The sequence below is a fragment of the Pongo abelii genome, chromosome 4 (genome assembly GCF_028885655.2).
Source record: "Pongo abelii isolate AG06213 chromosome 4, NHGRI_mPonAbe1-v2.0_pri, whole genome shotgun sequence".
Classification (NCBI taxonomy): domain Eukaryota; kingdom Metazoa; phylum Chordata; class Mammalia; order Primates; family Hominidae; genus Pongo; species Pongo abelii.
The window spans coordinates 101856322-101884189 of record NC_071989.2 but is presented as its reverse complement, the minus strand read 5'-3'; the positions used below and the strand labels follow the sequence as shown (position 1 = coordinate 101884189).

Genomic DNA, 27868 nt, shown 5'->3' with positions numbered 1-27868 from the left:
AATTAATGTACACAAATCAGTAGATCTGCTATAAATTAACAGCAATGAAGCTGAGGGTGAAAACAAGAGCTCAACTCCTTTTACAATAGCTGCAAAAAAACCCAAAATACTTAGGAATATACCTAACCAAGGATGTGAAAGATCTCCATGAGGAAAAGTACAAAACACCGCTGAAAGAAATCATAGACAACACAAACAAATGGAAACACATCCCATGCTTATGGATGAGTAGAATCAATATTGTAAAAATGACCATACTGCCAAAAGCAATCTACAAATTCAGTTCAATTCCCATCAAAATTCCACCATCATTCTTCACAGAACTAGAAAAAAAATCCTAAAATTCATATGGAACCAAAAAGAGCCAGCATAGCCAAAGTCAGACTAAGCAAAAAGAACGGTGCCTGGCTCGGTGGGTCCCACGCCCATGGAGCCTTGCTCACTGCTAGTGCAGCAGTCTGAGATAGACCTGCAAAGCAGCAGTCTGGCGGGTGGAGGGGCGTCCACTATTGCTGAGGCTTAAGTAGGTAAACAAAGTGGCCAGGAAGCTTGAACTGGGCAGAGCCCACTGCAGCTCAGCAAGGCCTGCTGTCCCTGTAGACTTTACCTCTGGGAGCATGGCATAGCTGAACAAAAGGCAGAAGAAAATTCTGCAGACTTAAACGTCCCTGTCTGACAGCTCTGAAGAGAGCAGTGGTTCTCCCAGCATAGCGTTTGAGCTCTGAGAACAGACAGACTGCCTCCTCAAGTGGGTCCCTGACCCCCATGTAGCCTAACTGGGAGACACCTCCCAGGAGGGGCTGACAGACACCTCATACAGGCGGGTGCCCCTCCGGGATGATGCTTCCAGAGGAAGGATCAGGCAGCAATATTTGCTGTTCTGCAGCCTTCACTGGTGATATCCAGGCAAACAGGGTCTGGAGTGGACCTCCAACAGACTTGCAGCTGAGGGACCTGACTGTTAGAAGGAAAACTAACAAACAGAAAGGAATAGCATCAACATCAACAAAAAGGACATCCACACCAAAACCCCATCTGTAGGTCACCAACATCAAAGACCAAAGGTAGATAAAACCACAAAGATGGGGAGAAACCAGAGCAGAAAACCTGAAAATTCTAAAAGCCAGAGCACCTCTTCTCCTCCAAAGGATCACAGCTCCTTGCCTGCAACAGAACAAAGCTAGACGGAGAATGACTTTGACAGTTGACAGAAGGAGGCTTCAGAAGGTTGGTAATAACAAACTTCTCTGAGCTAAAGGGGCATGATCAAACCCATTACAAGGAAGCTAAAAGCCTTGAAAAAAGATTAGACAAATGGCTAACTAGAATAAACAGTGTAGAGAAGACCTTAAATGACCTGATGGAGCTGAAAACCATGGCATGAGAACTTTGTGACATATGTACAAACTTCAATAGCCGATTTGATCAAATGGAAGAAAGGGTATCAGTGATTGAAGATCAAATTAACGAAATAAAGCAAGAAGAGAAGTTTAGAGAAAAGAGACTAAAAAGAAATGAACAAACCCTCCAAGAAATATGGGACTATGTGAAAAGACCAAATCTACATTTGATTGGTGTCCCTGAAAGTGACGGGGAGAATGGAACCAAGTTGGAAAACACTCTTCAGGATATTATCCAGGAGAACTTCCCCAATCTATCAAGGCAGGCCAACATTCAAATTCAGGAAATACAGAGAACACCACAAAGATACTCCTCTAGAAGAGCAACCCAAAGACACATGATCATCAGATTCACCAAGGTTGAAATGAAGGAAACAATGTTAAGGACAGCCAGAGAGAAAGGTCAGGTTACACACAAAGGGAAGCCCATGAGACTAACAGCAGATCTCTCGGCAGAAACTCTACAAGCCAGAAGAGAGTGGGGGGTCAATATTCAACATGCTTAAAAAAAAGAATTTTCAACCCAGAATTTCATATCCAGCCAAACTAAGCTTCATAAGTAAAGGAGAAATAAAATCCTTTACACACAAGCAAATGCTAAGAGATTTTGTCACCACCAGGCCTGCCTTACAAGAGCTCCTGAAGGAAGCACTAAACATGGAAAGGAACAACTGGTACCAGCCACTGCAAAAACATGCCAAATTGTAAAGACCTTCAATGCTATGAAGAAACTGCATCAATTAATGGGCAAAATAACCAGCTAACATCATAATGACAGGATCAAATTCACACATAACAATATTAACCTTAAATGTAAATGGTTTAAATGCCCCATTTAAAAGACACAGACTGGTAAATTGGATAGAGTCAAGACCCATCAGTGTGCTGTATTCAGGAGACCCATCTCATGTGCAGAGACACACATAGGCTCAAAATAAAGGGATGGAGGAAGATCTACCAAGCAAATGGAAAGCAAAAAAAAGCAGGGGTTGCAATCCTGGTCTCTGATAAAACAGACTTTAAATCAACAAAGATCAAAAGAGACAAGGCCATTACATAATGGTAAAGGGATCAATTCAACAAGAAGAGCTAACTATCCTAAATATATATGCACCCAATACAGAAGCACCCAGATTCATAAAGCAAGTCCTGAGAGACCTACAAAGAGATTTAGACTCCCACACAATAATAATGGGAGACTTTAACATCCCACTGTGAATATTAGACAGATCAATGAGACAGAAGGTTGACAAGGAAAACCAGGACCTGAACTCAGCTCTGCACCAAGCGGACCTAATAGACATCTACAGAACTCTCCACCCCAAATCAACAGAATATACATTCTTCTCAGCACCACATCACACTTATTCTAAAATTGACCACATAGTCAGAAGTAAAGCACTCCTCAGCAAATGTAAAAGAACAGAAATCACAATAAACTGTCTCTCAGATGACAGTGCAATCAAACTAGAACTCAGGATTAAGAAACTCACTCAAAACTGCACAACTACATGGAAAATGAACAACCTGCCCCTGAAAGACTACTGGGTAAATAACGAAATGAAGGCATATATAAAGATGTTCTTTGAAACAATGAGAACAAAGACACAACATACCAGAATCTCTGGGACACATTGAAAGCAGTGTGTAGAGGGAAATTTATGGCACTAAATACCCACAAGAGAAAGCAGGCAAGATCTAAAATCAACACCCTAACATCACAATTAAAAGAACTAAAGAAGCAAGAGCAAACAATTTCAAAAGCTAGCAGAAGAAAAGAAATAGCTAAGATCAGAGCAGAACTGAGGGAGATCAAGACACAAAACACCCTTCAAAAAATTAATGAATCCAGGAACTGGTCTTTTGAAAAGATCAACAAAATTGATAGACTCCTAGCAAGACTAATAAAGAAGAAAAGAGAGAAGAATCAAATACATGCAATAAAAAATGATAAAGGGGATATCACCACCAATCCCACAGAAATACAAACTACCATCAGAGAATACTATAAACACCTCTATGCAAATAAAGTAGAAAATCTAGAAGAAATGGATAAATTCCTGGACACATACACCCTCCCAAGACTAAACCAAGAAGAAGTTGGATCTCTGAATAGACCAATAATAGGCCCTGAAATTGAGGCAGTAATAGCCTACCAACCAAAAAAAGTCCAGGACCAGACAGATTCACAGCCAAATTCTACAAGAGGTACAAACAGCAGCTGGTACCATTCCTTCTGAAACTATTCCAATCAACAGAAAAAGAGGGAATCCTCCCTAACTCATTTTATGAGGCCAGCATCATCCAGATGCCAAGGCCTGGCAGAGACACAACAAAAAAGAATTTTAGACCAATATCCCTGATGAATATCGGTGTGAAAATCCTCAATAAAATACTGGCAACCCGAATCCAGCAGCACATCAAAAAGCTTATCCACCACGATTAAGTCGGCTTCATCCCTGGGATGAAAGACCGGTTCAACATACCCAAATCAATAAACGTAATCCATTACATATACAAAACCAATGACAAAATCCACGTTTCTCTCAACAGATGCAGAAAAGGCCTTCGACAAAATTCAACAGCTCTTCATGCTAAAAACTCTCAATAAACTAGGCATTGATGGGACGTATCTCAAAATAATAAGAGCTATTTATGACAGACCCACAGCCAATATCATACTGGATGGGCAAAAACTGGAAGTATTCCCTTTGAAAACTGGCATAAGATAGGGATACTTCTCTCACCCCTCCTATTCAGCATAGTGTTGGAAGTTCTGGCCAGAGCAATCAGGCAGGAGAAAGAAATAAAAGGTATTCAATTAGGAAAAGAGGAAGTCAAATTGTCCCTGTTTGCTGATGACATGATTATATATTTAGAAAACTCCATTGTCTCAGCCCAAAATCTCCTTAAGCTGATAAGCAACTTCAGCAAAGTCTCAGGATACAAAATCAATGTGCAAACATCGTAAGCATTCCTATACACCAATAACAGACAACAGAGAGCCAAATCATGAGTGAACTCCCATTCACAATTGCTACAAAGAGAATAAAATACCTGGGAGTACAACTTACAAGGGATGTGAAGGACCTCTTTAAGGAGAACTACAAACTACTGCTCAACAAAATAAAAGAGGACGCAAACAAATGGAAGAACATTCCATGCTCATGGGTAGGAAGAATCAGTATCGTGAAAATGGCCATACTGCCCAAGGTAGTTTATAGATTCAATGCCATCCCCATCAAGCTAACAATGACTTTCTTCACAGAATTGGAGAAAACTACTTTAAAGTTCATATGGAACCAAAAAAGAGCCTGCATTGCCAAGAAAATCCTAAGCAAAAAGAACAAAGCTGGAGGCATCAGGCTACCTGACTTCAAACTATACTGCAAGGCTACAGTAACCAAAACAGCATGGTACTGGTATCAAAACAGATATATAGACAAATGGAACAGAACAGAGGCCTCAGAAATAACACCACACATTTAGAAACCATCTGATTTTTGACAAATCTGACAAAAACAAGAAATGGGGAAAGGATTCCCTATTTAATAAACGGTGCTGGGAAAACTGGCTAGCCATATGTAGAAAGCCGAACTGGTTCCCTTCCATACACCTTATACAAAAATTAATTCAGGATGGATTAAATACTTAAATGTTAGACCTAAAACCATAAAAACCCTAGAAGAAAACCTAAGCAATACCATTCAGGACATAGGCATGCACAAGGACTTCATGACTAAAACACTGAAAGCAATGGCAAAAAAAAGCCAAAATAGACAAATGGGATCTAATTAAACTAAAGAGCTTCTGCACAGCAAAAGAAACTACCATCAAAATGAACAGGCAACCTACAGAATGGGAGAAAATTTTTGCAATCTACCCATCTGACAAAGGGCTAATATCCAGAATCTACAAAGAACTCCAACAAATTTACAAGAAAAAAACAAATGACCCCATCAAAAAGTGGGCAAAGACTTATGAACAGACACTTATCAAACAAGACATTTATGCAGCCAACAGACACATGAAAATATGCTTATCATCACTGGTCATCAGAGAAATGCAAATCAAAACCACAATGAGACATTATCTCATCCCAGTTAGAATGGAAATAATTAAAAAGTCAGGAAACAACAGATGCTGGAGAGGATGTGGAGAAATAGGAACGCTTTTACACTTTTGGTGGGAGTGTAAATTAGTTCAACCATTGTGGAAGACAGTGTGGTGATTCCTCAAGGATCTAGAACTAGAAATATCATTTGACCCAGCCATCCCATTACTGGGTATATACCCAAAGGATTATAAATCATGCTACTATAAAGACACATGCACAAGTATGTTTATTGTGGCACTATTCACGATAGTAAAGAATTTGGAACCAACCCAAATGTCCATAAATGATAGACTGGATTAAGAAAATGTGGCACATAGGCCGGGTGCTGTGGCTCACACCTGTAATCCCAGCACTTTGGGAGGCCGAGGCAGGTGGATCACGAGGTCAGGAGATCAAGACCATCCTGGCTAACACGGTGAAACCCCGTCTCCACTAAAAATACAAAAAATTCTCTGGGCATGGTGGCAGGCACCTGTAGTCCCAGCTACTCCAGAGGCTGAGGCAGGAGAATGGCGTGAGCCCGGGAGGCGGAGCTTGCAGTGAGCTGAGATCGCGCCACTGCACTCCAGCCTGCGCAACAGAGTGAGACTCCGTCTCAAAAAAAAAAAAAAAAAGAAAGAAAATGTGGCACATATACACCATAGAATACTATGCAGCCATAAAAAAGGATGAGTTCATGTCCTTTGCAGGGACATGGATGAAGCTGGAAACCATCATTCTCAGCAAACTATCACAAGGACAGAAAACCAAACACTGCATGTTCTCACTCATAGGTGGGAATTGAACAATGAGAACGCTTGGACACAGGGCTGGGAACATCACACACCAGGGCCTGTTGGGGGGTGGGGGGCTGAGGGAGGAATAGCATTAGGAGAAATGCCTAATGTAAATGATGACTTGATGGGTGCAGCAAACCAACATGGCACATGTATAACTATGTAACAAACCTGCACATTGTGCACATGTACTCTAGAACTTAAAGTATAATTAAAAAAAAAAAGAACTTATTCATGAAACCAAACACCACCTGCTCCCCAAAACCCTATTGAAATAAAAATAAAAATAAAATGTTAAAAAAAGAACCAATAATGCACCTTGAACACAGTGGCAATGTATTATTGAAAGTACTCTATCTCTGAGTTTCTCAATCCCAGGACTAAGTCATTAAAAAAAAAATCATAGACAAAACTAACCTCATATCTCACAATAAATGACAGTGTTGCCAGACAGTACTGAGGAATACTAGGACAATGACCAAAAGACCAGAAGAGACTGACCAAACCACATTTCAGTAGACCCTACTAAGATTCCCAGTAACCAGCAGGATGAACGTCATCTCAGTGAAGTCCAACAAGAACCGAGAGGTCAGCACATGGACAGAGGCCTCTTGTCCCAGCTCCATGAGGATATTAAAGTTTCCCCTACAACTAAAACTACCTCAGGAAACAAGAGGTAGAAGAGGGTCAAATGTCAGGTAATACATATTCCTCATTAACAGTTTGGCCATTGTATTAACATTTGGCAGAAATCAATAATTTAAAACTGGAAAAGATTAGCTTCAATTGATAAAGTTGAGGATTTTTTAAAAATCTGCCATGAGTGCAAATGAGAACTACAGAACAAGATGAAATCAGTTACAAAAAATAAAGTTACTGGTGACTGGGTGTAGTGGTGCACACCTGTAATTCCAGCACTTTCGGAGGCTAGGGTGAGAGGATCACTTGACCCCAGGAGTGCGAGGTTGCAGTGAGCTATGATTGTGCCACTGTACTCCAGTCTGGGAGACAGAGTGAGACCCTGTCTCTAAAAAAAATAAAATAAATATAAGAAAAATTTTAAAAAGATAAGTTACTACACAACTCAATTGTGTTGTACTGTATACTGTGTTTGGCTCTGTCCTAGTAAGCACAGATACAGCTAAGAATTACATAGGCTCAAGATGTTTTACCTTAGGCAATAACATCTACAAGCTGAATTGGTTATCACTGAAGCCAAATGGGAAAAAAAAAAGGCTTGAGAAGGTTTTTCTTTATGCAGTTATCTGCTGATGTGCCAGGAAGTCTTCAGAATAACAACAGGAATGAAGTCAATGGGTCACTGCAGTTGAACTGGGTCCACAGTGGACCCAGGACTGCAGGGAGGAAAGACAGAGTTTGCTGACAGTTGCCAGTTAGGAAGCATTTGCTATCTGCAGAGGAGGGTAATCCTTTCTTCAGATGAATTATTATTCCAGGAAACCCAAAATATAAGCCAGATATAAAGGTTAAGAAGGCTATTTACATGGTGTAAATTTGCTTTCTTATCAAATATCTGAAGCAGTTCCACAGAACTTTGAAAATCACATAAGGAAGCTTCTGGTTCAAGATGGTCGATTGAACAGAAACAACTGTTTCTGCTGAGCTTGGATGTAATGTGGCTGTAATCTGTTGCCCCAGGGTAGCATGCTGAGAGTGAGTCCCTATAGAAGGATGCTAATCTACCTGGGAAATGACTTCTGGGAAATCATGTGGGTATTGAGGCCTAAAGCAAAGACTGCCCACTGTACCCTCAATATCCATTCTCATTGTTTTTGTGAAGCACATGGTCACCCAGAATCAATCGCAATTCCCAGTACTTAGTAGCATGGTACCTAAGTGTGACTGTATATCTAAGTATAGTCATGTACCACATAATGATATTTCAGTCACCAACAAAACACATATACAACAATGGTCCCATAAGATTATAATGCCTTATTTTTACCGAACCCTGTCTATGTTTAGATGTGTTTAGTTACACAAATACCATTGTGTTACAATTACCTACAGTATTCAGTACAGTCACATGCTGCACAGGCTTGTAGCCTATGAGTAATAGGCTGTACCACATAGCCTAGGTGTGTAGTAGACTATACCCTCTAGGTTTGCATAACTATATGATGTTCACACAATGACAAAATTACCTAATTTTGCATTTCTCAGAATTTATCTCCATTGTGAAGCTAGTGACCACTAAGATGTAAACAAAAGTGGTGTTAACAACTTCTGAGAAATTCTTAAAGGAAAATTTTCCTCTTCCTTCTGACTGGAATGTGAGCCTATCGACTGGAGCTGGAGCAGTCACTCTGGGCCAGATGTTGATGGCACATACTAAGTTTGACAGAACAACAAAAAAGTAGAAATCTGGGCCATTGATGATTGTGGAGCCATAAAACTAGTCTGGAGTACTTACACTCATAAGAAATAACTCCTGTCTTGTTTAAGCTGCTGTTATTTGGAGTGTTCTATTACAAACTGCTAAATTTTAACCTCTTAACAAATACATGATATAAGAGAGAAATGTTGCAGACTAACTTGAGGTTACACAATGCCTTTGAAAAAGATATAAAGGCGGGAAGCAGATGAGAGGAGGAAAGGTACACCAGGAGTGACACTGTCCTTACCAAAAATAAAATTATTCTGTTGGACATGGGAGACCATGGCTTGCCTGTCTATTTTCCACCCCCATATCCTAAAGGGAATTGTGACTACTGAAAAGCCTGATCTGCTGACCAAGACCCATGTTCTTTCCTCCTGTTCAGATAACATACCTCCATCTATACAATGACAGGAAAAGTCAGTCATGATTTACTTTGAAATGTATTTTTAAAAAGACAAATTAATGCCTAGAAAGAGGGATGAATAGATAGATGAATAAGTGATAAAGCAAGTATATCATGATGTTGACAGTAGCATCTAGGTGATAGAGATACATGTGTTCACTGCACTATTCTTTTAACTTCCTGTATGCTTGTAAATTTTTATAATAAAGTATCAGAAGCAAAAGCATTCTAATTATGAATAAACTAATCAACATACCCATTTTATAAAAATGGGAGCAGAAAACCTAGGATTACTAGACACCTGCAGAAAACCAAGAAAATGGAAGAAAAGTATAATAATAAACAGAATAACCAACTTTGGAGGAAAGAGATAATTCAGGAAACAAAAGAAAAGATAAATGTGTGAAAATATTGCAAACATAAAGTAGCATTCCAGCATGGAAAATAAGCAATCATAAAATAAATATTTCTTGAAAATTAAAAATATAATATCTGAATATTTTTAAAGATTCAATGACTAAAAACTAACCTGATTATTTGGAATTTAAGTAACATCAGCAGATAAAATTTACTGAGTACCAGGCACCATTCTGAGCTCTTTGTACATTCAAGCCATCTTCATCATTCATGTGGATAAATGTAATAGTCTCCCAATTGTCTCTCTTTTCCTATACCAACCCCCTACAGTCCATTCTTGGGGCAGCTATACGATCCCTGAAAAATGTAAATCAGATCATGTCTCTCCTCTATTCAAAGCCCCCCAAAAGACCCCATTTCATTCAGAGTAAAAAGTCTTAACAATGGCCCACAAGATCTGGTCCTTCTCTTTGACCAATCCCTTTTTCCTCTATGATGAGCTCTTCCACAACTCTCATCTGCTTTCTATTCTCCAGGTCCACTGGCCTCCTTATAGCTCCTTGAATATGTTAGGCACACTCCAGTATTGGTGTTTTTGCTCTACTTTTCCACCATCAATTAGTTTTGGCTGTTCTAGAACTTCATATAAATGAAATGATACAATGTGTACTTTTTTATGTAAGTCTTCATTCAGCATAATGTTTTGAAATTCACCCATTCTGTTGGTTTGTTTTTTTCTATTGCTAAGTGGTATTCTTATTGCAGGAAGGTACCAAAATTTGTTTACGCCCTATTTGTTGGACACTTGGGCTATTTAGAGTTTGGTGTTATTATGAATAAGGTCACTATGAACAGTTTGGTTTATCTTTTGGCTTTTTAGCTATACGTCTTTGCATCTTTTAGTGCTTGCTCTAGGTATTAAAATATACATACTCAAATTTTTATAGACTGTATAGGTCCATTTACTACTCACCATACCCTGAATTTTATGATATAGCTTTCATATGTATTCTATCAAGAGACATAATAAACCCCAATAGACAATGTTTTGTTTTAAACTGTTGTATGTATTTTAAAATAATTGAGAAAAAATAATCTTTAATATTTACTGAGATATTTTTAATTTTGTATGCCCCTACTTCATAAAGATCTGAATTTCCATCTGATATTATTTCCTTTTCCATTAGCATTTCTTGTAGTACAGATATGCTTATGATGAGTTCTGTAATTATTCTTTTACCTGAAAATGTTTATTTCCTTATTCTTGAAGGATATTTTATCAGACACAGAATTCTGGATAGCCTTTTTTTTCAGCACTTTAAAGATGGTCCACTCTCTTCTGGCCTTCACTGTTTCTGATGAAAAGATAGTGATCATCTGTATCACTGTTCCTCTATGTGAATGTGTCATTTTATTCCGGCTGCTTTCAAGATTTTCTCTTTGTTGTTGCTTCTGAGAAGTTTGACTATGATGTGCATAGGTATAATATTTTTTGGTTTATCCCTAAGTTCACTGATTCTTTCCTCTGCAATCTCCACTCTGCTGTTAATCCCATCCAGTGGATTTTTTTCAATTTCAGATATTTTAACAGTATTTCCATTTGGTTTTTTTTATTATAGTTTTTATGTCTCAGCAGATTTACTCTATTTTTATTCAGTATGAGCATACTTTTCTTAAAGTCACTGAGCATAGTTATAGTAACTCTTTAAAGTCCTGACTGATGATACAAACTTTGGATTATCTCGTGGTCAGTCTTCACTCTTTGTCTTTTCTCTTGAGAATGAGTAACGGTGTAGAGGGTCTCCAAGACTACCCTGACATTCAGGGATTAGATAGAAAGACTCTTAGGACTCATCACGTAGTTCTATTTACTGCTGATTTATTACAGCAATGTAGTGTGGTGTGTGTGTGTGTGTGTGTGTGTGTGTGTTTAAGAAGAAGGCTCATTATAAGAACATGGTATCTTAAAAGTTATTTGACCATATTCAACATCTAATATATTGTTGCAATAAATACTGGGAGGTGGAATAAGTTTCTGAGGATATTTGGGAATAATTAGGTTGTCAAAAATACAGATATTAAAGTTTACAAGGGGATTAGAATAAAGAAGAGTAATGGTAATTTTGTAATTATGGAAGTTTGTGGAGAACTAGGAGTAGGTAAGCTCAGACTTGCAACACACAATGAAGGGACACAATAATATCAGAAGAAAAGAAGTACCCAGAAGGGACTGAAAAATTACTGTCTTGATATTCCAATTATCCAATGGTATAAAAATACCATTCCAATCTTGAAAACATGATGTTTACATAATTATTTCATGTAATGTTTTGAATTTTAGTTTCTTTCATATATATATATGGATGTAACTCATATATTGAATGTGCAGCACTTGAATGAGGGACTAGCTATATAGAAAGCCTAAATGTTTTGCTACAAGGACACTCCAAACTTGCTTTGTCAGATCTTTTTCCCTGTCCCAGAATTAAACCCTAGGTATGCATTAATGCTTTCGTGGTCACATTAGGCTGTCTTGGAATGTTTCATTTTCAGTGATTTAAAAGTTTAATATGATCTAAATCGCGTTAACTGTTTTCTAGTCATTACCAGCGTCAGTCCATTCCTTCCTTCTTTCCTTCCTTTCTTTTCTATTACCTTCTTTTCTCTCTCCCTTACATCCTCTCTCTCTGCTTTTTCCTTCCCTCTCCCTCCCTATGTCTCTTTTTCTCCTACTCTTTTATGCCTTCTATAATTTAAATGGGCATTTTATATCATTCCAGTTTCAATTCTCTCTTAGCAAGAAAATTAGACCTTTTTTAAAACTTTTTATACTGGTGGCCCTAGAATTTGCAATATACATTCACAATTAATCCAAGTCCACTTTTAAATAAAACCGTATTGTTTCATAGTAGTGTAAATACCTTATAATAGTATTTCAAATTCCCCCCTCCCATCACTTATAACATTGCTGTGATTAATTTTACTTAACAATAAGCTATAATCCAAATACACTGTTGCTATTATTATTATTTTGAAGACTGTTATCTGTTAGATTAAGAATAAGAAAAATAGAAGATTTTACTTTTTCATTTGTTCTTCTCTAACTCCCTTTTTCCACGTAGATCTGAGTTTCTGACTCGTATCTTTCCATTTCTCTGAAAAATTTCTTTTAACATTTCTTGCAAGGTAGGTCTTCTGGTGACAAATTTCCTCAATTATTTTTTTGTATGAGAATGTCTTTATTTTTCCACTTTTAAAGGATAATTTCACTGGATACAGAACTCTAGGTTGGTAGATTTTTCTTTTAAAACTTTAAATATTTCACTCTGCCCTCTTCTTGCATGGTTTCTGAAGATAAATTCAATGTAATTCTTACGCTTTTTCCTCTATAGGTAAGGTGAGTTTCCTTCCTCTGGCTTCTTTCAAAAATATTTTTGTCTTTGATTTCCTGAACTTTGAATATGATATGCCCATGTCTACATTTTTTGGTATTTATCCTGTTTGGTGTGTTCTGCAATTCCTGGATTTGTAGGAATTAATGTATCTGTCATTAATTTTGGAGAATTCTCAGCCATTATTAATTCAAATAGTTTCTCTGTTACTTTTTCAGTTTCTTCTCCTTTTGGTATTCCTATTATGCATAGGTTACACTTTTTTTGTTGTTTGTTTTTTGTTTTTTTTTGAGTCAGGGTCTCGCACTGTGGCCTGGGCTGGAGTGCAATGGCGCGATCTCAGCTCACTGCAACCTCCACCTCCAGGGTTCAAGTGCCTGCCTTGGCCTCCCAAAGTGCTGTGATTACAGGCATGAGCTACAGCACCCTGCCACACTTTTTGTGTTAATAATTGTCCCACAATTCTTTGATATTCTGTTCCATCTTTTTAATTCTTTTTTCTCTTTGCATATGAGTTTCAGAAGTTTCTATTGACATAGCTTCAAACTCAGAGATTATTCTCTTGGCTGTATCCAGTCTACTTATGAGCCTATCAAAAGCATACTTCATTTCTGTTACTGTGCTTTTTTTTTTATCTCTAGCATGTCTTTTTTATGATTTCTTAGTTTCCATCCCTCTTCTTCAAGGGCAGACAATTCGCTTCTGTCCTTGCATGTTGTCCACCTCCCCCCTCCCATTTTGAAGGTTAGAAAGAGCTATAATTGAGTATTTCTGTTCCTCTATGTTGGTAAGCCTCTGATAAGCCCCCAGTCAGGCTCTGATAAAATAGTTTCCCTTAAGGGCATACCTTGTCAAGAAAAACAGAGAGCTCTGGGCATATTTTTAAATAGTTATTTTTCCCTCCCACCATCAGAGACTATTCTCTGATCCTTATAGTGGGAACCTGGTAGGGTGCTTAGAGAGAAAACTCACAAATACTAGATGCCTTAGAGTTTTTAACTCTGAAGCTAGTTCACTGTGAGCCTCCAGTAATTTGTCAATTACAGTTTAAAGTGTCCCTACAGATAGTCGTTCCATTTCCTGGCTTTTGCTTCTAGTAAGTTGTGGCTCTCTGTATCTACCTGATGTAGTTTGAATATTTGTCCCTGTCCAAATCGCACGTTGACTTGTAATTCCCAATGCTGGAGGTGGGTCCTTTTGGAACGAGTTTGGATCATGGGGGTGGATCCCTCATGGCTTGGTGCTGCCTTTGCGATAGTAAGCTCTTGTGGGATCTGGTCATTTAAAACTATGTGGCATCTCCCCCACCCCTTGCTTGCTGCTGCTTTTGCCATGTGATATGCCTGCTCCCTCTTTGCCTTCCACCATGATTGTAAGCTTCCTGAAGCCTCCCTCAAAGCTGAGCAGATGCTGGCACCATGCTTCCTATAAAGCCTGCCGAACCATGAACCAATTAAACCTCTCTTTTAAAAAAACAGATAAATAAACTACCCAGTCTCAGTTATTTCTTTATAGCAATGCAAGAATGCCCTAATACAGAAAATGGGTACTGAGGAGTCCAGGGAATTGCCATAAAGATACCTGAAATGTGGTAGCAACTTTGGAACTGAGTAATGAGCAGAGGTTGGAAGAATTTGGAAGGCTCAAAAGAGGAGAGAAAGATGAGGGAAAGTTTAATACTTTTTAGAGACCGGTTAAATGCTTGTGACCAAAATGCTGACAGTGATATGGACAGTGAAGTCCAGGCTAGCGAGGTCTCAGATGGAAATGAGGAACTTACTGGGAACTGCAGCAAAGGTCACGTGTGTTGTAACTTAGCAAAGAGCTTGGATGCATTGTGTTCATGCCTAGGGATCAGTGGAGGTTTGAACTAAAGAGTGATAATTTAGGGTATCTGGCAGAAGAAATTTCTAAGTAGCAAAGTGTTTAAGAAGTGGTGTGGTTGCTTTTAATAGCCTAGCTCAGATGTGAAAGCAAAGAAATAAGTTGGAACTTATATTTAAAAGAGAAGCAGAGCACAAGATTTTGAAAAATTTGCAGGCTGGCCATGTGGCAGAGAAAGGAAAAGTTTTTTCAGGAGAGGAATTCAAGCAGGCTGTTGAGCAACAACTTGCTAGATATATTTGTATTACTAAAAGGAAGCCAAGTGCTAACATCAAAGACAACGGAGAAAAGGCCTTGAAGGCATGTCAGAGACCTCCCTGGCAGCCCCATTTATCACAGGCCCTGAGGCCTATGAGAACCTAATGTTTTCATGGGCCAGGGCCCCGCTGCCCTGCACAGCCTTGGGACACCTTTACCTGCATCTCAGCCACTCCTGCTCCAGCCTCAGCTCAAAAGGACCTAGGTACAGCTCTGGCTGCCACTTTGGAGAATGCAAGCCATAAGCCTTGCTGGCTTCCATGTGGTGTTAAGCTTATAGGTGCACAGAATGCAAGAGTGAAGTACACTTGGCAGCTTCCACCTACATTTCAGATGTATGAGAAAGCCTGGGTGCCCAGGCAGAAGCCTGCTTCAGGAGCAGATCCCTCACAGAGAACCTCTACTAGAGCAGTGCCAAGAAATAATATGGGGTTGGAGCTCCCACACAGAGTCCCTAAGCGGGGACTGCCTAATAAAGCTGTGAGAAAGGGGTCACCCTCTTCCAGACCCCAGAATGGTAGATCCACTGTCAGCTTGCACCTTGCACCTGGATAAGTTGCAGGCATTCAACTCCAAACCATGAGAGCAGCCCTGGGGGCTGAACCCTGCAAAGCCACAGGGGTGGAGCTGCCCAAGACTTGGGAGCCCATCCATTGTACTCTAGATGCAAAACATGGAGCCAAAGAAGACTATTTTGGAACTTTAAGATTTAATGACTGCCTGCTGGGTTTGAACTTGCATGGGGCCTATAGCCCCTTTCTTTGGGCTGATTTCTCCCTTTTGGAGTGGGAATGTTACCCAATGCCTATACCTCCATTGTATCTTGGAAGTAACTCACTTGTTTTTTATTTTACAGGCTCATAGGTGGGAGGGATTTGCCTCGTCTCAGATGAGACTTGAGACTTTTTTGCAGGGGGTGGGGTGGCTGGAGTGCAGTGGCATGATCTCAGCTCACTGTAACCTCTGTTTCCAGGCTTCAAGTGATTCTCCTGCCTTAGCCTCCCAAGTAGCTGAGATCACGGGTGTACACCACCATACTCAGCTAATTTTTGTATTTTTAGTAGAGATGGGTTTTCACCACGTTGGCCAGGCTTGTTTTGAACTCCTGACCTCAAGTGATACGCCTGCCTTGGCCTCTCAATATACTGGGATTACAGGCATGAGCCACCATGCCTGCCAAGACTTGAGACTTTTGAGTTAATGTTGAAATGAGTTAAGATTTTGGGGGCACTGTTGGGAAGGCATGATTGTATTCTGCAAAGTAAGAAGGACATGAGATCTGGGAGGGGCCAGGGGCAGAATGATATAGTTTGGATATTTGCCCCTGCCCTTACCTCATGTTGAATTATAATTTGCAATCCTGGGGGTAGGACTTTGTGGGAGATGTTTGGATCATGAGGACAGATCCTTCATGGCTTGGTGCTGTCCTTGTGACAGTGAGTTCTCATGACATCTGGTCATTTAATAGTGTGTTATCACCTTCCACCACCTCTCTCTATTGCTCCTGCTTTTGCCATGTGATGTGCCTGCTCCCCATTTCACCATCGGTCATGATTGTAAACTTCCTGAAGCCTCTCTAGAAGTCAATCAGATGCTAGCACTATGCTTCCTGTAAAGCCTGCAGAACCATGAGCTGATTAACCCTCTTTTCTTTATAAATTACCCAGTCTCAGGTATTTCGTTATAGCAATGCAAGAATGGTCTAATATACCACTGGTCTGTCTAGTTTTGAGGGCAGAAGTTTGCCTTGTGACATTAATTCTCTGATGGATCTAAGAATACTTTTTGATTTTCAGTTTGCTCAGCTTTTGTCTTGTGAAGATGAGCGTGACAAACTTCCAAGCTCTAGGCTCTTTACATGAGCTGGATTGGAAACTTCCAATTACTTTAAAGTGTCCCTTTCCCAGTATAGGTCTGACCCACAAGTATGCTGGAAAGAAGGGGACATCATCTCTCTTTTCTTTTCTCTCTCTTTCTTTTCTTTTTTCTTCTTCTTTTTTTTGAGATAGGGTTTCCCTCTGTTGCGCAGGCTGGGGTGCAGTGGCACAATCAGGGCTCACTGCAGCCTTGTGCTCCAGGGCCCAAATGATCCTCCCATCTCAGCCTCTCAAGTAGCTGGGACCATAGGCATGTGCCACCATATCCAGCTAATTATTTTTTTTAATTTTTTTTAAAATTTTTATAGAGACTCTATGTTGCCCAGGCTGATCTTGAACTCCTGGGCTCAAGCGATGCTCCCGCCTTGGCCTCCCAAAGTGCTGGGATAACAGGTGTAAGCCACTGGGCCTGGCCCATGATTTCTTTTGTCTCAGTTCCTCTACCTTTTACTTCCCCTTGTCCTACACTCATCCTATTACTTTGAGGTCCTTTGGCGTCGGCTCAGAGGTGGGAGAAAAAGGCTATTATAAATTGGAATTGTTGTCCTCTCTGTAGCAAATGCCTAAATACTGGTGCTGTCATTAGGCACTTTAGTATAATTTTGGAGATTCACCCAAAATTCAAGAACTGTAACACTGACATTCCCTGGTACATGGGGTGAATGTCCCAGCCAGCATCTCACAATTCCCACGGATCTCCTCTTCTAGTGGCTTGCTTCACACAACCTCATTCTGCTGGCTGGTTTGCTTCTTCTTTCTTTCTAGTAGATTTGATTCTCTCCTTTTTAAAAAATAATTATACTTCAGTGTTGTGGGTTGAATTTTATCTTCCACAAAAGATATGGTGAAGTCTTTCCTAACCCCAACTACCTCCGAATGTGACCTTATTTGGAACTAATGTCATCACAGAGGTAATCAAGTTAAAATAACGTCATTAAGGTGAGACTGAATCCAATATGACTTTTGTTCCTATAAAAGGGAAAACTTTTGATGCAGAGACAAGCACACAGAGAAAATGCCAAGTGACGATAAAGGCAGAAATCTGGGTGATGCATCTACAATCCAAAGAACACCAAAGATAGCCAGCAAACTACCAGAAGCTAGGAGAAAAGCACAGAACAGATTCTCTCTCACAGTCCTCAGGAGGAACCAGCCCTACCATGACCTTGATCTTGGACTTCTAGTCTTCAGAACTATGAAAAAATGAATTTATGTTGTGTAAGCCACCCAGTCTGAAATACTTTGTTATGGCAGGCCTAGAAAACGAATACACCCATCCATGTATGATCATGTCCACTAGCTGTTGGGAAGACATGACAGTTCTTATCTCCTTACTCTGTCATCAAAGGTACCCTCAGTCAGTCTCTCGTCCTTAAATATTTTTAGGAAAGAGCCAGGTACTTGACTTTGAGACTGCCATTTATGAAACTCCAAGGTTATTGGCCAAGTGCTTTCTCCATCCCTTCAAAACAGTCTTTTACCATCTGCTGACTCAGTGGAGGCATGAGGTAGTGAAGGGCCAGATCATGCAGGACTTTATAGGCTTATAGAAATGGTTTTGGATTGTATTCTATTTGAGTAAGGAAACTTGTTAAAGATTTTGATCAGGGAAGCGACAAGTTCTGGTACGAATTTTTAGAAGATATCCACAGCTGCCAATTGGAGACTAGATTGTAGGGAGGCAAAAACAGAAGCATGCAGAACAATAAATTACAGCATCTATTGTGGACTAGAATGGTTGTAGTAGAGATGCTGAGAATTGGATAGATTTAGGTTACCTTTTGAAGAGAGAGGCAACAGATTTTCCTGAGGAATTATGTGTGAAATATGAGAGATAAAGAATCAAAGGACAACCTGAACAATTGTAAGAATCAATGTGTCATTTAGTGAGATGAAGAGGTATGCAATAGGAGTAGCTTCTGGAGGTAGAAAATAAGAAGTTTGAAATGCATGTTGAATATTTTAATAGATATGTTGAATAAGAAGTTAGATATATGAATAAGAAAATCAAAGAAATCAGGGCTGGATATGGATATTTGGAAGCCATCAGCATCGTGATGCCATATAATAGTGAAGGGAGTGGAGGGGATAACCTCAGGAATAAAGGCAATGAAGAAGGGAACACATCTTAGGCACATTAACATCTAGAGGTCAGGAAAAATCCAGCAAAGGAAAATCAAAGAGCTCCGTAATTTCACAAAAGTCAAATGAAGAAAGTGTTTCAAGTTTTGAGAAGGAGGATGTTAAATTGTGTTAAGTGCTGCTGAATAGTTACAATAAAGACCGAGTTGCCCACTGGATTTATCAGAATTGTTTAAATTCTCAGATATCTGCACACAAACTCTTCTTTAGCTCTAACATTTAAACTATTTCAGAAGTCTCACATTCAAGTGTGCATAAGAACTAAAGATCTAGAGTATAAGCATAACTTCATATATTCTGTACTTTGTGGGCCATTTAGGGGATTTTCATGATTATTTTTTATCATTAGGGATTTTTATCATAAAGACTTAGTTTAGAACCAAATTTCTGTTAGGGATGCAGCTACAGCTTTCTACAGCTGTTTCCAACCTATCCAATTACTATTCAAGAGATCAGAAAAAGGTCAGGGTCAGACAGCCTATCCTTTACATATTTCCTCTTTGTTGTTTTATCTTTACATAGCTCACAAGAAAGCTCACACTATTTTATTCTCTCTTTTCATAAAGGAATGGTGAGAAGAAATTTAAAGGAGAGACACTAAGTAGAAAATGGAAAGGTTCTATAGGGCTAAACTGAAGAAGCCTGGTCTTTATACTACTTAAAACTAATCACCTATTCCTGATGATTTGACTAGTATGACAGAGACTTAATTACCATTTCTCTTCCTTTGCCTACCACCTCTCATCCAAATAAAACTTATATAGGAGTCCATGTGAAATATTGTATAGTAAAGAATTTGGCCTTTCCTAAAGAGAGTTCTGGTCTGTGGCCTCAGATTCTGGGAAATAACCTATCATATCTGATAAAAGTGTCTTTGTTTAGGGAGATGGGCTATGTCCAGCAGTTTTAGGGTAGAGGCTCCCCATGCTAGAAAGACCAACCACATGACTTAGAGGCTTTGGGTCGTGTATCATCTGACCTGGAGACTGAGTTCCATATGGACAATGGATCAGTGATGCCTCCACAATGGAGCCCCTCAAAAATTCTGAATGTTGAAGCTCTCGTGAGCTTCCCTAACTATTCCCATTTAGGAAAATAAGTGCAGCTCACCGCCAGTGCTCATTTAATTTTACATAAACATGCTCTTTGAGGCTGAAGAAAATCTGACTGATTTTCTATGTGAAAAATAAAATATGAAAACTGTTCTTGGAGTTATTTCTAAACGGAACTAACATCAGAATAGTCTGAATCATCAGAATCATCTCTTTCAGAAAAATCGTATTCATCAATTGAATCTTCAGCCAACAACTGTTTGAGAATGATGTTAACATCACATGTAGGAATGCTTCGTTTTCTAGGATTTGACATTTTCAGCAATAGAGAATTACTATATTTGCAAATGGAAATGCCACTACTAAAATTTGAATGCTATAAATAGAATGTCTTTTGTTTCAAAAGTTGATATACTAGAGTGATATGAAAATAATAATAAAATCAAGATACTTCATGACAAATGCATTAGTCCATTTTCATGCTGCTGATAAAGATATACCAAGGACTGGGCAATTTACAAAAGAAAGAGGTTTAATGGACTTACAGTTCCACATGGCTGGGGAGGCCTCACAATCATGGTGGAAGGTGAAAGGCACATCTCACATGGCAGCAGAAAAAGAAGAGAACGTGTGCAGGGAAACTCTCCTTTTTAGAACCATCAGATCTCATGAGACTTATTCACTATCATGGTAACAGCAGGGAAAGACCTGTCTTCATGATTCTGTTACCTTCCACTGGGTCCCTCCCATAACACACGGGAATTCAAGATGAGATTTGGGTGTGGACACAGCCAAACCATGTCATTCTGCCTCTGGTCCCCTCCCAAATCTCATGTCCTCCTATTTCAAAACCAAGCCAACAGTCCCCCAAAGTCTTCACTTTTAATTTTAGCATTAACTCAAAAGTCTACAGTCCAAAGTCTCATCCAAGACAAGGCAAGTGCCTTCAGTTTATGAGCCTGTAAACCTAAAAGTAAGTTAGTTCCTTTCTAGATACAATGGAGTACAGACATTGGGTAAATACAGCCATTCCAAATGGAAGAAATTGGCCAAAACAAAGGGGTTACTGGGCCCAGGCAAGTCCAAAATCCAGCAGTCAAATCTTAAAGCTCCAAAATGATCTCCTTTGACTCTGTGTCTCACATCCAGATTATGATGATGCAAGAGGTGGGTTCCCAAGGTTTTGGGCAGTTCAGTCCCTGTGGCTTTGCAGAGTACAGTCTCCCTCCTGGCTGCTTTCATGGACTGGCGTTGAGTGTTCGCAGCTTTTCCAGGCACACGGTGCAAGATGTCAGTGGATCTACCATTCCGGAGTCTGAAGACAGTGGCTCTCTTCTCAAAGCTCCCCTCTGCAGTGCCCCAGTAGGGACTCTGTGTGGGGGCTCTGACCCCATACTTCCCTTCCATGCTGCCCTAGCAGAGTTTCTCCCAGAGGGCCCCACCCCTGTAGCAAACTTCTGCCTGGGCATCCAGGCATTTCCACTCATCCTCTGAAATCTAGGTGGAGGTTCCCAAACCTAAATTCTTGATTTCTGTGCATCCACAGGCTCAAAATCATGTGGAAGCTGCCAAGGCTTGGGGGCTTCTACCTTCTGAAGCAAAAGCCCATGCTGTACCTTGACCCTTTTTAGTTATGGCTGGAGTGGCTGGGATGCAGGGCACCAAGTCCCTAGACTGCACACAGCAGAGGGACCCTGGGCCCCGCCCACAAAACCATTTTTTCCTCCTAAACCTCTGGGCCTGTGGTGGGAGGGGCTGCCACAAAGGTCTGTGACATGCCCTGGAGACATTTTCCCCATTGTCTTGGTGATTAACATTCAGCTCCTCATTAGTTATGCAAATTTCTGCAGCCAGCTTGAGTTTCTCCTCAAAAAATGGGATTTTCTTTTCTACATTGTCAGGCTACAGAATTTCCAAACTTTTATGCTCTGTTTCCCTTTTAAACTGAATGCTTTTAACAGCATCCAAGTCACCTCTTGAATGCTTTGCTGCTTAGAAATTTCTTCTGCCAGACACCCTAAATCATGTCTCTCAAGTTCAAAGTTTGACAAATCTCTAGGGCAGGGGCAAAATGCTACCAGTCTCTTTGCTAAAACATAACAAGAGTCACCTTTGCTCCAGTTCCCAACAAGTTCCTCATCTCCATCTGAGACCACCTCAGCCTGGATTTCATTGTTTATATCATTATCAGCATTTTTGTCAAAGCCATTCAACAAGCCTCTAGGGAGTTCCAAACTTTCCCACATTTTTCTGTCTTCTTCAGAGCCCTCCAAACAGATCCAACATACTCAAGACTGGGCAATTTACAAAAGAAAGAGGTTTAATGGGCTTACAGTTCCACATGGCTGGGGAGGCCTCACAATCACGGAGGAAGTTGAAAGGTACATCTCAAACAGCAGCAGACAAGAGAAGAGAAACTTGTGCAGGGAAACTTCCATTTTAAAACTATCTGATCTCGTGAGACTTATTCACTATTACAAGAAGAGCAGGGAAAGATCTGCCTCCATGATTCAATTACCTCCCATGGGTCCTTCCCACAACACATGGGAATTCAACATGAAATTTGGGTGGGGACACACCAAACAATATCAGCAAAGTAATCTCAAGGTAAATGCTGCAGCTGCAAGTGCCACTCGCGAGTATTCTTAGGGCAAACAGGAAAAGGGTTACTGGCAATTCTACATTGCATATTGTCATGCATGGATTTTGGGAGGGTAACATGTCTTGACTCCACTGGGAAAGTACAGCAAATAATGGAAGAGTACAGCAAAAGCGCTGTGTTTGGTACCCTTCCGGACTCTGCCTTACGTGCTTCTTCCCTTGGCTGATGTTAGTCTGTATTCTTTCCTTGTAATAAATGGTAACTGTAAAGATAACAGCTTTCAGTGAGTTCTGTGAGACCTTCTAGCAAAATTTCAAACCTGAGGGTGTTTCTGGGAACCCTCCAAACTTGCAGTTGGTGTCAGAAATCAGGGACGCCTTAGAGACTGTGCCCTCAAACCTCACAGGTTGTCTAACTCTAGGTAAATATATCAACCTACAAATTGTCTTCATCACAAACTAGAGGCTATTTTATGTTTTTTTTGTTTGAAATTCTCTTAAAGTATGTTTTGAACACTGATATGTTACCTTTTCTCATTTTAAAAAAATTCCAGGCATAATGAAAAGGGTGTTCTTGGGTCTAACTCAGCTTTGTGTCCCCAGCATCTAGATGGAAAGTACAAGTGATAGGGGGTTGATTTCAAGTAATAATCATTTTGTTGGAGGGGTCATCAGAAATTATTTGGTTATATGATCCTACTTTTGGGGCTTTGAATATAAACTGAATCTAGAAGGCAGAACTTGTTGTAATTACTATGCCACACTTCACACATACTGTCTTAGTCCATTTTCTGCTGCTGTAAGAATACCACACACTGGGTAATTTATAAACAAAGAGATTCATTTGGCTTACAGTTCTGGAGGCTGGGGAAGTCCGAGATCCAGAGGCTGCATCTCATGAAGGTCATCCTGTGGCAGAAAGCATCACATAGGGAGAGAGGGTGAGACAGAGTAGTGAGAGTGCACAAGACAGAGAGAAAATGGGGGCCAAATTTATCCTTTTATCAGGAGCCCACTCCCATGATAACTAACCCACTCCCACAATAATGGCATTCATCCTTTTATGAGGGCACAGTCCCTATCGCCTAAATCACCTCTTTAAGGCTTCACTTCTTAATATTATTACAATGGCAATTATGTTTCCAATGCATGAATTTTTAGAGAAAACATTCAAACCACAGCACATACCTGCTTGGGCTTGAGCAAGGGCAGGAATGTTACTTGATTCTCCAAATTTAAGTCAGAATCCAGACCTCATTCTAATAGAGTTGGTTAGTTTGGACAGAGCTTTGCCCTTAGCATCTAATTAAGAATATTTTCCTTAATGGATTTTCTTGAGCTGCCAAATTGTTGGCACGGAGTCCTAGTCATGATAAGTAGGTTTAAATTTTATTTTTAACTTAAATGAACAACATGTAGTCTTGATAGTATTTTTGGAGGTGTCTGTCTGCTGTATGTCACTGAAATCATTTGATGTGAAGGGTGGGAGTAGATTGATAAAAAGACAGATGCCCAAGGAAGTGGTCTAGAATAGGAGGAGGATATGCAAAATATGGTATAGGGACATTTATTTGATCATCCTAGTGATCAAAGATGGACAATCTGTTAGCCAGGAGGGAACAAATCTCCTTTCCTTTTTCCTTATCTTAGTAGGATTTTGAAGTGCAAGAGAAGAGAGGTGGGGAGAGAAACTGAAGTTTCTGGCTTCCCTAGAGATGTATAAATTAAAACTATAAATAAACTAACTTGTACAGTTTAGATGACTATGGTTAAAATGAGGGGAAATTTTTGTACTATATTGTGTAGTAATCATTGTAATGGTTTCTGCTAAGCTACACATGAGCTGTTGTAATTCTAACAAAACATCTAAGCCCACACACAATTTTTGTTGCTTTCCCTCCTTTCTCCTCACAGATTTGCAGAAGATATTTTTGTGGTCAGCTGAGGCAGGAGTTTACCACTTAGGGTAGAGTAAGGAGAGAAAAGGACTCACTCTGTTTCAGCACACAACCTCCTCATTCTTGATTTTGACATCTTAGGCAGGATTGGACTTGAAAGGATATTTACTCTTTGGCTGTTGTCATACAGCATATTGGTTTCTTTTGCTGAAAAACAAATCACTCCAAAATTTACTGGCTTAAAGTAACAAGAATCATTTTCATGATCTCTAATTGTTTCTGTGGGTCAGGAATTCAGAACTGGGCACAGTGGGGATGGCTCGTCTCTGCTTTATGAAATTTTGGACCCCAGATGAAAGACTCAATGATAGGAACAATCTGAAGGCTCATTCATTCCCATGTAAGTCCAGCTGGAATTGTAGGCTGAAGCACCCATGTGTTTGTTCAGTAGTAGTTTACTACTGAACAAAGTACATTCCCCTAACCCTTGAGTGGGCCTCTATCCTGGAAATATTCAAAGGTCATATCACTCATCTTTTGACCAATCTCCATATTTTATGTAAACATTAGTATATTCTCTTAATGGAATTTTACTCTTTTTATTCAATTTTCACTAGTTTTCTCACTTACGTTCTATTTCTGTTTCAGGATCCCACATTAAAGTTGGTCTCTTTAGGCTCCTCTTGGCTCAGACAGTTTCTCAGACTTTCCTTGTTTTTCATGACTTTAACTGTTTGGAGTAGTAGCGGTCAGGTATTTTGTCTGATGTTTTTCTCATGGTTAAACTGGCATTACACATTTTTGGGAGCCTTATCTTTTTAATATAATCTGTCACTGTTGCAAAAGTCCACCAAAATAAAAATGTTTCCCTCCTCTGTTCAACAATCCTTCAGTTTCCCCAATTGTCTGCAGCAGAAAATCAAATTACTCAGCATGACATAGAAAGCTTTTCAGAATCTGGCTGTTGCCTTCCTCTTCAGTATAAGGTGTCACTCTACAAACCATTTGAGTTCTTTCTGGAAATGAAGCCCTAACAGTCTTGCAATGCCTGAGATTCATCCAGGTACTCAGTTCTGGCTAACTCCAGTGGATTCTCTCACCTTTTAATGCTCCTTATCTACCACCACTTACTTACAGCACTTTCTTCTTGTCCTATACACTTTTCTAAATTTCCCCAATCTAGTATTTACCACTGTGATCATTCAGTCATTCAATAAATATTTACTGTGTACATTGTGGACAGGCACTGTTGTATGGTTGAGGATACATTAAAAAGACAAGATAATGTCACTACCATCAATGAGTTTACATTTTAGGGGGGCAGGGTACATTTGCAAATAAATAAATGAATAGCATTCTACTTTTATGAAGGAAACAAGAAAGGAGTGGAGATTAAGAAGTACAAACAGTGTGGAAGTGAAGTATACTTTAGAGAGTCTGGGATCTCCTCTCTGAAGAACGTAACTGTTGGTTTACTTGTCAGCCACCAGATTTTCCTTCTCTTTAGCTGCCTCAGAGGAGAGGATATCTAACTCAGCTTTGTTACCCCAGCGTCTAGTTTAGCCTAATTCATTAAATTAACAGTTTTGGACTAAATAAATGCGCTGAGAGTACTATCTAAAAATTAAAAATCAGTTGCTCCCATCCCTTTCCCCAGATTTATCCTTGAAATACCTTTCAAACCTGTTTCTGGAAAAAACATTAATATCCGTAAGATTCCCATTTGAGTCAAGTATGATAACGAGAAAACTTTTGTCATTAGGATGCTAGTATTAACTTCCTATTTTACATGTCATAATTCAAAGGTACATTTAATCTTCCGAATCTAGACCTCCCAGTTTTTCTGGAGTTGAATGGACAGGGTAAAGTCTGACACACTCTGAGTAGGGGAGTGGGGAACTGGCTGTAAGGATATCCTCAGAATGGTTAAAATTCCGCTGGGAAAACGAGGCTTTAGAGTGGCCTCGTCCTCTACGGCTACCCAGGCAGCCTTCACAAGGAAGGGCGACCAGAGTCCGCCAGTGCATAAAAGAACTACACTTAATTCACGCGGGCCTCTCTCTGCAGTCCACCTAGTACTACAGGAACCTACCCGGGGCCCGCGCCGCGCCCGTTTCTGGGTTGTCGCAGCCGCTACCGTCGCGTGCGTAATGACGTGTAAGTCTCCTGCAGACCCCGGAAGTGCAACTCGAACTTGGTCGGGGCGCGGATCCCGAGAGGGAAAGTCATAACAACCGCACGAGGGAGTTCGACTGGCGAACTGGAAGGCCACGCCTCCTCCCGCCTGCCCCCTCAGCCCTGTAGCTGGGGGCAGAGCTCAGGTAGGACTGCCGTTTGCGGGGATGTGAGCTCCGGGGGCAGGCCCGGGTCGTAATCAGGAGGGGGCTGGCCTGGGTCGGTCTCAGGCGGGGGTCGCTGGCCCTGGGGACCGAGGCTGTCTGGAACCACGCTGCGTTCCCTGCGGACACCTCTGACTTGTGTCTGGGCCCCCGCTGATGGGAAGGTCCCATGTTCCATTTCCACCCTCTAGGGGGGGAGCGACACGTGTGTTCCCTGGATGACTTTCCTTATGTCGGGTCGTACAGGATTCTGGGAGTCCCTGGAGACAGAGTAATGGGCCCTCCTCCGCTTTCTTGCGAGTGGAGGTATTGTGGTTGTTGTATTAATTTTTTTTTTCCTACAAAAAGTATTATTAACTGCCAGCGCTTTACCAGAAGTCATTCACTGCAGAGGGATTAAAGTGCAGTTATAAAATGCTCTCAAAACTTGTAACATGCATGGGCGCGGGTTGGGACGTTTCTCTGGGATGCAGTATGAATTAAGTGTTGAATACTTTTGACTTTGAAATAAAGTAAGTATGTTTTGGAAGCAGTCTTCTCTTTCCCTCATCCAGGTGTTTAACATATTCTTATAGTGCTCCAGGGTCTGTATCTGTTGGGCCAAGAAACTCGTTATTTGTGTTTGGATATACTGTATTTAATGACATGCAGTGTTGTTGTATTTGTCCATTTCTCCCAAATCCTCAAAAAAGCTGTAGAGGGAAAAATTCTCTGATTTTTGTCTGCAAGTGCGTTGTATATTTATCAAAATATCAATGCGATTTTTAAATGACATTGTTTGCATTAACGCATGCCATATACTGCATAACAAATATCTCATTGATAAGGTGTATTCTTTATCCTACAAAGCAAGGGACAGTTACACTGTATACATTTAGCGAATGTAGAAACTGAGTAAGAGAGTATTTTTGGATCTGCTTCATTAAGGCCTCAGTGACACTGCTGGTACCAGGCTTCTTTCAGAATTTTCA

General features: G+C 40.2%; 1 protein-coding gene and 1 long non-coding RNA gene across 26 annotated transcripts in view; one reads left to right on the top strand and one right to left on the bottom strand.

Annotated features, from left to right (window-relative positions):
- Positions 1 to 26727, bottom strand: part of LOC129059697 (uncharacterized) — a 127461-nt gene extending 100734 nt beyond the window's left edge. For 2 of the 3 annotated variants that reach the window (XR_010140098.1, XR_008525723.2), the window contains exons 1-3: positions 25189 to 26644; positions 24654 to 24765; positions 23514 to 23569 (exon numbers count right to left, since the gene is read on the bottom strand). This is a non-coding gene — a long non-coding RNA (uncharacterized LOC129059697). The other variant, XR_010140099.1, reaches the window with a different exon arrangement.
- The window catches only part of ARB2A (ARB2 cotranscriptional regulator A), a 540355-nt gene that overhangs the window by 15420 nt on the left and 497067 nt on the right, over positions 1 to 27868 (top strand). For 12 of the 23 annotated variants that reach the window (XR_010140097.1, XM_063724468.1, XM_063724467.1 and 9 more), the window contains exon 1: positions 26761 to 26879. The exons of 1 other annotated variant lie outside the window; for it this stretch is intronic. The gene's annotated coding sequence lies outside the window, so the exon portion shown is untranslated. Of the gene's footprint in view, positions 1 to 26754; positions 27204 to 27262; positions 27410 to 27868 lie in introns of those variants that run through there. 10 more of the 23 variants (XM_054556475.2, XM_002815737.5, XM_054556476.2 and 7 more) reach the window with 7 other exon arrangements.